Raw genomic sequence first — 12,273 nt, forward strand, 5'->3', positions numbered from 1 at the left:
AATTTACTAATTACTAATTTACTAATATATTTTTAAAATTAAAAATGGAATCAATATATTTGACTTTAATGAATTTAATTTCATATTAAAGACAAAATTACTCATTTGTCCTTTTTTTTTTACTATATATATAACATTTGTCTGAACTCTAAAACTCACAATTTTTCAATCTTCATTATCTCTTATTCATCTCTCTCGATAATCACTATTTTTTCTGTATATTGTCACCTTTTTAAATTTCTTTATTTTTTCTTCTTTGTTCGATATTTCTTATATTTTTAATATATTGTTTGTTTTACCTTTTAGATTATTTTCTTTTGGTCATCTTTTTATTTATTAATCCTATTTATTGAGATTGAGAGCTCGGAGTCTGTTTTAACAATTGTATCACGAAATGCATCACATTCTCACGAAATGCATCACATTCTCACAAAATGCATCACATTCTCACAAAATGGATTGAATTGAGAGCTCGGAGTCTGTTTTAACAATTGTAGTTTTGTTTTTTTAGAAAATCTTGCTTATAGCACTTTATCAATATCAATGATGTCTTTACTTGATGAATCTATTAACAAATTAATCAAATGATGTATTTTTCCAATAGTATTAAGTCCATCATTATTGTATATTTTTCTATTGCAATTTTTATTTTATACTTCTTTTTTTTTAAAAAAAAGGAGATCTTTATTTTTCTGAATCTATCTATTATTTATATGTTTAAGAGTTTTTTCTCTAGGAAACAAATATGCGTGTCACTTTCTTATGAATTTTAATTTTTATTAATCCAATGTGGCATCCTCTCATTCATCATAATCTATGTGGCAACAATTGAGAACATCTTTTCTGTATGGCAATTTAGAGAGCATCTTCAATAGAATTTATGTGCGGTACTCATATAAGGAATATTTTTTTCTTTAGTGTTTTTCTGAATCAAAATTTAATGTTAATTTACAAATAATCATTCAAAATGAAACAATCGAATATGTTTTAATTTTTTTTAACAACATTACCAATTCTCTTTACAATCATTATGAATTCTTATTATTATTTTTTTTACCAATCCATTTTATTTTTTTAGAAAAAAACTCATTTCATATTATTAAGCACACTTGAAAGACACAAAATAAAATAAAAAATACAAATAGGTAAACTCTTTATTTTTGTGAATATATCTATCTATTATTTATATGTTTAGGAGTTTTTTCTCATGGAAACTTTCCTATGTGTCATTCTCTATTTGATCACTTGATTAGGTGTCACTCTACTATTTACTAATCTCCTATGTGGCGACTTATTAGAACATTTCTCTAATTTTATTTATTTGACCTTTGGTTAATTTAAAAAGGCAACCATTACTATATTAATCAGGTTTAAATCACAAAAATCAAAATCAGAAAGACAATTATTGATATATTAATCGGGTTTAATCACAAAAATCAAATTTAAAAATTATAACTATATATAGAAATTTATTATTCTTATAAATTAATTTAAACAACATTAGATGTTGAGATTTTTTTTTTTCGTTTGAAAAATATCAACAATATTTTCAATTCTTATTTTTTAAGTGTATTATTATTTGATTAATAAAAAAAAACTGTATTATTATTTGAGTGCATTTGTCTAAATTACCTTTAACATAAATGAGTAGTTTTACAACAAATTATTTTTATATTAGATACATGCACAAAAAATATGAAAATAAATGAGTAGTCAATTTATATTCTATATTTGGAAACAATTCAAAACATTATTTATTTTGGTAAGAATTCAATACATTATTATTAGGAGATTATGAGGCAATCAAACAACTTATAGTACTAATATTCTAAAATGGTAAGACCCCAATTTTTTTTTTAAACAAGACCCCAATTTTTTTAACATACGAAAACAAATTCTTATTATGTGATAAAAAGAATTATGCTAAAAAACTAATATATTTTTATTAAAATATAAGCATTAGTTTGATAAAAAAATTATTCATATTCAATTTATTAATAAAAATTAAAATTCGAAATTTATTTTAAAATATAATTCTTCATTTTTTTTAACAAGCCAATTCTTCATATTTTATTATCTTAAAAAAAATGGAATATTTGAGTTATATTCATGTGCATCAATTTATAATATAATGGAATGGAATATGCCTTATTTACAAATATATTTACTAATACGTTTTTTAAATTGAAAATGGAATCAATATATTTGACTTTAATGAATTTAATTTCACATTAAAGACAAAATTACTCATATGTTCATTTTTTTCACTATATATATATATATATATATATATATATATATATATATATATATATATATATGACATTTGTATGAAGACTAAAATGTCTTATGTTATTGTGAGTTTGTTAATCAAATTTTTTTGTTGCTACTAAAAAAATCAAGGGTGTTATATGTGTTATTTCAAATGATAGTGAAGGGCAAAATAGACCAAAGAAAAAGTCAACCCAAACTCCCCTATCCCCTTTATATATTGTTATAGTCTTATAGATTTCATCTCTCTCAATACTCACAATTTTTTTTGTCTATTGTCACTTTTTAAAAATTTCTTTATTATTTTTTCTTTGTTCGATATTTCTTATATTGTTTTTTTTTTTACTATTTAGATTATTTTCTTTTGGTCTTTATATTTTTATTTTTATTTATTAATCCAATTTATTATTTGTGACACAGAAATCATTGGAAGACAATAAGAAATGCATCACATTCTGACAAAATGGATTGAATTGAGATCAAACTTGGAGTCTCTTTTTTTCTTATCTTGCTTTATCAATAATTATGAGTTGAATACAACTTGAAATATCAATGATGTATTCTCTTAATGAATGAATCAACGGAGTGATCAAATGATGTATTTTTTCAATAATGTTATGTTCATCATTATTTATATATGAAATTTTATATGTACCTCACTATGTAGTTTTCTTACGTATTATTTTAGTTTTTGAATTAATATTAGTTATTTGTATAGTTTTTTTTTTTTTTTTACAATCAGTGGACTTTGAATTAGTTATTTGTATAGTTAAAAATATTAAAATAAAATCCAAATAATTATGTTTAATGATGCATAGTTTTAGGTATTAAAATTAGGTTAATTAAAAAAAATTCATTGGACTTTGAATTAGTTTACCTTTTTTTTTACAATTTGGTACTAAACAGAAATGAAACTTTCTCTTCATCAATTTGTTTATTTTTATTTAAATACATTAATTTATTTTTGGTCTTGCAATACTATCATTAATTTATTGAAATTTTCATATTTTATGAGATTTGACTTTCTCAAGAAGTTTGTATATTAATTTCTAGCTTTCTATAGAAGTCTTTATATTAATTGTGTGTTAATTACGAATTAATTATTGCACCAAAAATATTATGTCAAACTTTGGTATATAAGATAGCTACACTCAAAGAATATGATTTGATGATAAAACAAAATTTTAGAAACATTGCCAAAATTGACTAAAAATATTTTTGCTCTCAGCTTTCTTTCATCTCTTTTTTTACATATTCTTTTCTCTTATTTAGTTTTTTATCATTTCTCATCTCTATGGCCTATATGTTTTTTCTATTGGATCTAAAAAGCATATTTAAAGACGAAGAATAAATTTATTTATTCAATTTTTTTAATATGTTGATGAGATCCTTACAGAAACTGATGCAGATGTCTATGAGAGAAAAAATAACATGTGAGTTGGGAACGGGGAGTGGAAGATTAATATACACCCTCCCCTTTAAAATATGTAAAATTTGTATTATTTTTCATATCTAAATAAATTACATTAAATAAAAAAATTATAGATAATTAAAAAATCACAAAATATTAAAATTTTAATAATTTATATTTTTCATTGAACATTAACCCGTGCAATTGCACGGGTAAGTTATACTAGTTTTTACATGTGTGGTTGTTAATTTAATAGACCATATTGCATACTCGTGATATATAAAAATCCAAAAACGCATCTTCAATCTTCAATATAGATTAAAACTATGTTTTCAATAGGTTTATGCAACTAGTTAAGAGGAAAAGTAAGTAGCTTTTAATGTGTCAAGTAGTGCTTCTGTTCTGGTTTTTGGTTCTGTGGGGAGAGGATAAGGGTTTCAGCTTTAAAAAAATGAATTTTTTATTTATTTTTTAAAATCGATTTTCTAAAATCGATTTTTAAAATATTACAAGTTTTTTTATATTTTTTTTTCTAAATTGAAACACTAATTTTGACATCATATAACATAAACACACATTATTGAAGATCAAAACATAGTTAAAATCACAAATTTTTTTTTCAAAAAATTGTATTTCAAAAATGATTTTTATGTAAATCTATTTGAAATAACTTCAAAATTAAGTGATTTTTCGAAATTTTGATATCCAAAAAATGTTTCAATAAAATGATCAAATACCTAAAATCACATTTTAAGAATAATTATTCAAACCGATCAATTTTCATTTAAACCTTTTATAAAAAGTTTCGTTGTAATTTTTTCTACACAAAATTATGTAACACTACATGAATCTATTTTAAAAAAATCTATAACAAATTCAACAACAAAACTATGAAATTGAGGCTAAAATATCAAATCTTAAACTCAAACCTTTGCTCATCTCACCTAATCTAAAACCCAAATTGAAACCCCAATCTACTAGATTGAAACACCCAATCGACTCCCAAATCCCAAATCGATTTTTTTTTTTTTATCAAATCTGATTTTATTCTTTTTCTATCTTTGTTGCTTCTTAATCTTCTTGATTTGGGTTTAAATTTATAAGTTTTAGTTTGAATTTGTTTGTTGGATTTTATTTCTTTTGGGTTGAGAGATATTTGTAATTTTTTTCTTGAATTGTTGTTCTTAGAAACTTCTTTTGTTTACACGTGACGCCTACATATGTACAAAATAGGATGACTATGTGTTCACATGTCCATTTTCGTTAGCCACGTGGTCATTATAAACGGAGTTACTCAATAAATTGACGGAAAGAATCAAATAATGCAAACGGTGAAAACGTAAGGGACCAAATTGATACGTTTTAAACGTAAGCACTGGCAGAACTAGGGGGTGGCTGGGGTGGGCCGCGGCCACCCCCGAAAAAATGAGAAATTGCTTTAATACCCAAGAATTGAACCTATTGGATTGAGATTTTATGAGACAATTTTGGGAAAAAAAGTTTTGATGATTTTATGAGATTTTGTTGGACTATATTAATTTTGTGAAATTTTAAAGACTTTTTTACAAAGACTTTTTTACAATCAAGATTTTTAACACATGATTTGAATGAATTTTGAGAGATTTTTTCAAAAGACTTTTTTACAATCAAGATTTCATAACACTTTATATATTAGGAAACTTTTGTATATTAGGAAAATTTTAAAAGAATCAATAAATTTTAATAAAAGAAATTATATTTTTTTGGGAATCCAAAGATTTAAAAAAAAACCTTACATTTTTTTTTTACGTATATGATTATTTTTTTTTTGTACATTCTTACGTATATGTTTCTAATCACCAATAAAAAGGTTATCACCACCACCACCATTGATGGAAAATAGAAGCAGATGAATGGGTGACGAAAAAAATTTGTTTGCCGTTGTAATTAATCAAAACTTTGTAAAAAAGATGTAGAATTTGTTAAAATATTTTTTTGCAAAAAAATATATTTGATAGGTAAAGAAGAAGAAGAAAACCGGTATAATGATGATGAAAGTAAAAAGTCTTGAAGAGTTTGAAAAATTCTCAAGACTTTTGGGGAGATTGTTGAAAAAGTGAACAAAGAAAAGAAGAAAAAATCATGAAAGTAAAAAGTCTTGGAGAGTTCAAAAAAGTCTCAAGGCTTTTGGTGAGATTGTTGAAAAAGTCTGTCAAGTGTATTTTCAACTAAAAAGTCTCTCAAAATCCATTTCAAACAAGAATCCATCAAAATCGGTAGACTTTTGAATACCAATGGACATTTTAAAAGTAGGAACAAATCTCAATTGAATACCAACGGATTTTGTAGCCCTGAAAAAAAAATCTTATTTGTCTTGATTGAATACCACAAGATTTATTTAACTTTTTTAAAAGTCTTGATTGAATACCTCAAGATTTTTTTGTCATAAAAAAGTCTTTTAAAATCCCATAAAATCCCAATCCAATACACCCATTTCTCACGCCACTAAACCAATATTATTTTATAGAAAGTTGATTTTTATAGATATATATAATAATAATATAAATGTTGAAAATAATAATAATATAAATGATATATCAATACAAACAATAGATAATTTCTATTTTTTTTCTCCAAAAAACAAGCCAACTATTTTCAAATAAAAACAATCATTCTCTTTTAAGTATACATGTATTATGGTGAAATATATAATTTTTTTATGATTAATTTTATGCAAGTATTAGTTTAAAGTAACACGTGATACACGTAAAATATTATTTACGGTATAAAATTTAATATTTTTATGATCAAATTTGTATTTTCTATTACTTAAATTTTTGTTAGAAATATAATTTTTTTAGCGGCCCCCCCTAATTTAATTTCCTGGTTCCGCCACTGAACGTAAGGCACCAAATTAAAACCTAAAATAAACGTAAATGACCAAATGTGTTGTTAAGCATAAATAAAAATATAAAATTTTTAAAAAATAGATATGATGTGCCATCCATGTAAGATGTCACGTGTAAACGAGATCCAACGTGTCAGCATCACGTGGACTTACGTTAGTCAAACTAACAGTTGACATAATATCAGGGACGAAAACAAAAACAAAAAATTAATTGGAGGCGAAAAAAACTGACTTTAAAGGATAGAGACAAAAACCAAAAATCGTTATAAAAGTAGAGACCGAAAACATATTTTACCCAGAAATATTTAATGTTTGAAAGTTAAATGTACACATTCTAAGAAAATATTATTACATTTGTCCCCTTAATACATGCTTAAAAATTAATTGGAGCAGTATTTTTCTATTAATAGGTATCAACTGATATTTTCAAAAAATTGCTTTTAGAGACTTGAAGACATTTTGACCTATATTGATTGCCTTAAAAACATTATTAGTTGATTATTTAATTATTTAATTATTTATTTTTTCTGCATTTGGAGATAGATTATGTGACATTTGATTGCTTAAAATTAATTAATGCACTATAGTTGTTTTTATGCTTAATTGTACATTTGGTCTCTTATTTTTATTTTAGGTTTCATGTTGGCCCCTTATCTTTTAAAAGTTTTAAATTGGTCCTTTATTTTTTCTTCCATTTAATAAGTTAGTCCCTCCCGTCAATTTTTTGACTAACGCCATTGGATGTGGACGGTGGCAAATGGAAAACAAATTTGACAGACAACGACAACAACCGACCTCTGTTTTTTTTAGAAAGAAATTGAAAGAAACTACCACACACCTGAATCATCACCTCGATCATTTCCAAAATCAGATTCAGCACCTGGAAACTCAGTTTTCTGGTTGGTTTTTGCTTCCACTGTTATGTTTATTTTGTTAGAATTAAATCACTAAATTAAGATTAAACACATATACATGCTCAACATATTATATTATGACATATACTTTAGTGCGGAAACAAAATAGTCATGGAAGCATGTATAAAATCATAGGATCGACAAGTTGATCTTTAGGAATACCTGGATCCATGGAGATGAGTCTTTTCAGCAGTGATCCTGAAACACAAAGAAATGGCGGCTAGATTGGCTCTTCCTCAACCGGTACCCTGATGCCTTGATTCTCTTCAGATGGGGAGAAGAGAGTGTTTGCTTTCGTACGGTGTATTGGGGACCATAACCGTATATAGGGTGATGGCCCATTAGGGTTCCCATTATCCCGAAATGGGCCATCCTGACATCCACCCATTTGAGCCCATATCTAACTAATTAAATAATTAATTAATTCTAAATAGAAATCTAATAGCCTTTTAACTTTATTTGACCACTTAATCAATTTAGACTCATAATTGATAAATAACTAATATAATTAATATAAATATATATGCCCACATAATAATTATTGGAATATAATAATTGAATAATATAAAATATTCCAACATATTTCGCTAGTTTTTTGTTTCCTGAGTTAGGATCTTTTTGAGTGCCAAGGTTTGTTGGGTCTGAGTGATTCATGTGTATCCTGTTCTTGCTGGTTTTTTCCAGTGGCGTCATAGTACTGTGCAGTGCCTTTAATTTGCAGTTCAAAAAAGAAAAAAAAAAAAACTGGAAATTGACTTTTACCTACAGACAGTCGTGCTTATAATTCAAATTTGATTTCCGTTTGTCACGTGTCCATATCTAACGGTATTAGTTAAAAAATTAATGGGAATGACCAACTTATTAAACGGAAGAAAAGATAAAGGACCAATTTGAAACTTTTAAAAGATAAGGGACCAACTTAAAACCTAAAATAAAGATAAGAGATCAAATATATAATTAAGCCTTTTTTTAAGGCAAATGTTAAATATGCCCCTGAGGCACTCTTTAAGCCCTTAAATAGTAAATTTTTTTATAGAATTTTTAGGAAAATTCGTAAAGTCAACGTATTGGAAATTTGAGTGTTTAATTTTTTGAATAAAAATTTTATTTTATTGAAATGCTTAAAGAGCGCCTCGGGACACTCGTCAGCAAGACAGGCAAAATGGCATTAAAAGCAAAAAGACTTTTGTACACCACAAGACGTACAACAAGTTCCAAAGGATACAATTATACAAAACACTAGACAATATCTAAGGACACCACACCATTACTATTACTAGTACACAGTTAAGAAATGAGCATCAATTAACTCCACGACATAATTTTAGCATCGACCACCAATTTTTCCCATCAAAATCAGTTCGGTTAAAAATCATATCTAGGGAGTAATTTTGCCTTATCGTGACCACGATGGATCATATCGTAATATGATGGAAGATTTTTTCAGAATTTTCTGCATATTTTTTAAGTCATTATCATGTCACGAATCATAATGACAAGCCATCGTGGTATACGATGAAATAGATTTGTTGCAAATTTAATTCAATTTAACCGCCTTCTCATCGCGCCACGCTGAGATTCATCGTGGGTACGATGGCTGCGCTGCTTTATTACATTTTTGCCTTTTTTGCTGATTTTTCCACTTTTCTTGCTTCTGGACCAAATAACTTCACTTTTCTAGGTATATGCTTGCTTTTGAGATTCAATTGCTATTAAAACTACTCTAATTTGCTACTAAAAACATCATATAATTGACTGTCATCAAATGTACTTATTTTTGAACTTATATAAAATAACTTAAGCAAATAAATAAATTTTTATATATTATTCATAAGCTTATCAAGATATTTTATGAAAAAAAGTTTATGAAAATTCAATTTTTGCTAGTGAAAACTTATGAATTAACATAAAAGATTAAAAATAAGCTAACTCAAACAAGTTATTAGTTTATCAAAATAAACTATAAGCTAGTAAAAATAAGTTAATTATATGCTCGTGAACTTATAAGCTACTATAAGTTATAAATTATAAGCTCAAAATTTTTAAAGAGTCCATTTTTTTTAATTAAATTATATTTTATTAGTTCTAAACACAATAAACAAAAAAAAAAAAGTTAACATGTGCCCTAAGGTAAAAAAACTAATAATTTATTTTAATATATTTTAAATACATATAGAAATATAAAAAAATGAAATTTTAATTTGTTTGTTTTTCAAAGAACAAATATGGCGGGATTTGTTTTAGTAAATGGCGGGATTATTATTAAGTGAAAGTGGAGCTTTGCAGAAGGACAATAATGAACACTAAGATGGTGATCAACCGAACACTTAATTGAATAGGAAATGGTAAAAGTTGCAATTAATGCGTTTGGGTTGAATATACAATTGGAGAATGTTAACATGTGCATACATGACACATGTTAAGGTAGTAAAAATAGAAATTATGTCTTAAAATTTGTGCATTTTAACTTTTTAAGTATTAAATGTCTTGTATCATTAAATGTTAAATTTCTATATTAAGATACCTTATCATGTGCCCTATATGCACATGTTAACAAGACCCTATACAATTATACTAAAATAACATGTGACGCTTTAATCAGCAATGAACAGCTGAGACGTGGTAGATTGGTACTACTGCGACCACTCGCTTGCAGCTACAATTTAAGACACAATTTAAGACAGTGCCCCTATTTATTCCATTGAGTCATTTATTTTTTAGGGTCATGCTAAACAGTGCCCCTAGGGCACTAGTTAAACATAATAAAAAAAGAAACAAATGATAAAGTTAATGATGAGAGAGAATAACTTTTCACATCATTAAAACATTGAATGCATAATTTACGAGATAAAACTTCTATATTTGTATCCTTAACTAGTATCCCGGGGACACTGTTTAGCATTTTTCTATTTTTTATTATTGGAGTAAAATATTGGTGATCCATAAATATCTATGAAATCTCAAAAAAATGAGTGATATTAAAATAAGTCATTTATTACTTACATGATATCAGCTTCTTGTCTTTTTTGCATATTCTAGATATAGTATGCGAATCACGTGGGATGTAAAAAGTCTTGGATGAGAGTAAACCACATAATTTGAGAGTATTTGGGAGTATTTCTAAATATAATAAGAGAATCAAGTGGTTCTAATAATTAAAATTTAAGTGAGACATATCCCTTATAATTTGGGAGAATGAGTAAGTCATATAAATAGATTTAAATGTAATATTCACAATTAATTTGTAACTAACTTTTATTTCACATGCATATAATTTATTTTTATTGGTTGATTGGTAAATACTCTCATGGGTAAATTAGAAAAAGCCAAAAATTTATGAAAAAATCTCTAAAAAAACAAAAGTTTCTTTGTTTATTCGGCAGAATCAAAACCTTTCTTTTCTACGCTACGATCTTTCTTCTCTTATGAAATTGATTATTTTATCAAAAGAGTTATAACATCTTTACAAATATAGCACAATATATACTTAACATGGATGAACACATCAGTTTTAAATTAAACATAGACAAAATAGGGATTTAGAAGTGATGTGTTCGCGGAAAACACTTGCTTGCATCGATGGAAATTGGACGATATTGGGGAGTCCATGGGAGCAACAACCTACTTCAATGTTTTTAAAGCCAACGAAGGCGTATTTAAAAGGTTTGAAGCTTTGCACATTGCTTTCTTGCTTATTATTGGATTGATGGTTTGATTTTTCATGAAAGGAAGCCAAGAAACTAGAAAAGGTTTCAATGCTGAAGAAATTTGAGAAGTTGGTGTTCAAGGGGGTCAATAACAAAATAATTAGAGCAAATAATAAAGGGAGAATAAGCTTTGGAGAGGTCATTGCTGCCTTAGTTAAATACCGAAAAATAGGGAGCTCTATTGTGAATGTTCTAAATGGGCCCGCACCAAATATAATAAAAGAAAGAAAGTATAAAAAGAAACTTGTGTGATGTGTTAAAAGTAAATGAACTCATAAGTTCAATTGGTATCTACTAGACATATTATTGGACAATTTGACGTTTTTTTTTTTACAAAGACAATTTGACGTTTGAATTCTCAATTTTTCATTTTTAGACATTTAATATATGTGAGTCTAGCAATTAGTTTACTAAAAAAAAAAGTAAATGATTTTTGTCCAGTGGTTGTAAACCTTTTGAAAGAGTTCAAAATGTCATGTATAGTAATGTTGTGTCACCTAGGTCTATAAATGTAGTTTTTAAAGATTGAGTTTTGCTATGCAAAAATGTTTAGCAATCGGCATGGTTTGTTGTCCATCTACATTTGGTTCGTATTTGTGTGTGTGTGTGTGTATATATATATATATATATATATATATATATATATATATATATATATATATATATATATATATATATATATATATATCTTTGGTACTTTTACCTTTTTAGTTTTGTCACAAATCTTTAGTTCTTTTAAGAAACAAATGCACAATTAGTGATACTTTACCATTTGTACCCTTACTAAAGCTAAAACATTAATTAAATATATTTTCTCATTCTTAATAAAGTAAGGGTAAAAATGACTTAACTTATCAATCTTTATCATTTCTTAATCTCCGTGCAAAACTCTAAAAGGACTAAAGTTTTGGGACAAATGGAGTATTTAAAAAACTTAAAGGACTTATCTATTATAAACATAAAACTTAAAGACTTAATACATTTTACCTAATATGTAGTATTATACAATACTAAAGTTGTAGATTTACTTTCTGTCGATAATAGGGTGTTTTCATCGAGTTCAGGTTCCCTCCATTTATTATC

Source organism: Trifolium pratense, linkage group LG7, assembly GCF_020283565.1.
Source record: "Trifolium pratense cultivar HEN17-A07 linkage group LG7, ARS_RC_1.1, whole genome shotgun sequence".
Taxonomy (NCBI): domain Eukaryota; kingdom Viridiplantae; phylum Streptophyta; class Magnoliopsida; order Fabales; family Fabaceae; genus Trifolium; species Trifolium pratense.